Source organism: Lissotriton vulgaris, unplaced genomic scaffold, assembly GCF_964263255.1.
Source record: "Lissotriton vulgaris unplaced genomic scaffold, aLisVul1.2 SCAFFOLD_14508, whole genome shotgun sequence".
Classification (NCBI taxonomy): Eukaryota; Metazoa; Chordata; class Amphibia; order Caudata; family Salamandridae; genus Lissotriton; species Lissotriton vulgaris.
The window spans coordinates 13674-15343 of NW_028255154.1; the positions used below are offsets into that span (position 1 = coordinate 13674).

At 41.0% G+C, this 1670-nt stretch overlaps 1 pseudogene; it reads right to left on the reverse strand.

Moving 5' to 3' along the window:
• Positions 1-1161: 1161 nt before the first annotated feature.
• Positions 1162-1604, reverse strand: LOC147659208 (retinoid-binding protein 7 pseudogene; annotated as a pseudogene).
• Between the last annotated feature and the right edge of the window lie 66 nt (positions 1605-1670).

The window sequence follows — 1670 nt, forward strand, 5'->3', positions numbered from 1 at the left end:
AATCAATTTCCTACCGATCTTGAAATATTCTTTTATTATTACAGTGGCCAATGGGTGTGTGTGGGGGAGGGGTTCTTGGGGTTTTATTATTTCATTGTTCTGACATGATCTATTGTCCAAACGCTTTTTATATAAAATGATGCACTGAGGAGCCCTTTAGATAATAAAACAATAAAATAGTTATAGTTTCGAAAGCACTATTTTTATTTTTTACATTGAGTTGTTTTCATAGTACTTATTGGCTACTTTTAATAATCTTTTCTGGCTCAGTGAAAATTGTAGCTAATCGCCCACATACACAATTAGTTGTGCCTGTCATGCATAATTAATATGCCTCGCTGTTGTTTCCACACCATCTTCCAGACATAACGGTTATATTAACTGTTCTTACATTTCTAGCAAAGGACAGACGAAAACAAATGTGCAATAGTGACTTTATTTTGAATCTCTTCATTTTTCCACAAAAAAAGATTTAAACAGCAATCCAGTTCCAAATAGCATCATACTTTTCCCCCAAATCAAATAAAAGTAAGACTGTTTTATTTTCTCTATTCTTTCTACAAAAAATAATGTTTGCCTTGGGAATCCTATAAATATGACAGGGTACTTTTCAATACGGACTCCATTATATTGTGTCTCAGATTGCCCATTTTGAACCTTAGCTTTTAGGGTGAAAATCTACCATGACAATATTCTGTACAAGTGTTGCATCTCATTGGTATGTAAAGTGGTGCAATTTGGGTCCTGCATAAGGGTGATTCCTATAGATCTGCTTTGCAGATGTGACTTTAAATGCTCTGATCAGAACAGTGCATCAAAACAAAATGATGCCCCCGCAAATAAAGTGGGGGCATATCTGACTGCAAAATCTCACAGATATTTATCAAAGTGGAGCTCCTGAAGTGTGAGTGCCCCTTCCATTCACCACAGGGTGGGTGCCCCACCCCCTCCACCACAGGGGATACAGGAGCGTGTAAAACTCCCAGCATGTATGATGCACTAATCTACAGTCACAGCTACCAGACCATAAGCTAGGTAAGGGCTCCTTCATACTTGGCAGCCATGTTATGCACTTTCAATGTGCGGACCCATTTTAATCGGAAGATACTCGAATAACAGTTCAGAGTTCACAAGCAGGTTTCACAAAATCTTGAAGCCATGTTACTCTTTCGGGAACAACTGCTTGCACACTTGAACCTCGCAAAACAGTTCCAGGTGCAACTTGCACCCTCCAATACAATGGGTCCAGCCACATTTCTTCTTCTTTCCCTTCTGCACTCAAGTCAGGTGGTCATTGCCTAAGAAAGCTGTAGTCATTCATTTGCTGTTGTCCAAGCCTTTTATGTCCTCTTTAGACTCTCACTGTGAAATCGACCAGGTAGTTTCGGACTGAGCTCTGTGTGTGGATAGTGAATGAGTCTCCATTCTGTTTAATCTCCTTCTGGGGTTTCATCTGTTTGGTGGCTTCAAGTGTGGCAGAACCCACTTCGAGCTTCTGCATGCACGGCTTGAAATTCTCATTGCTGACCAAGTTTCACATGCCGCTGAGGTCTGGGTGGGTCAGATGGGCTGTGATTGGGGGCAGAGCAGCAGCCGCTGTCAGGCTAGATCGGAATATATGCAAAAATAACCTCAGGGTATGATCCCTTCTGGACACAACTACATCTATC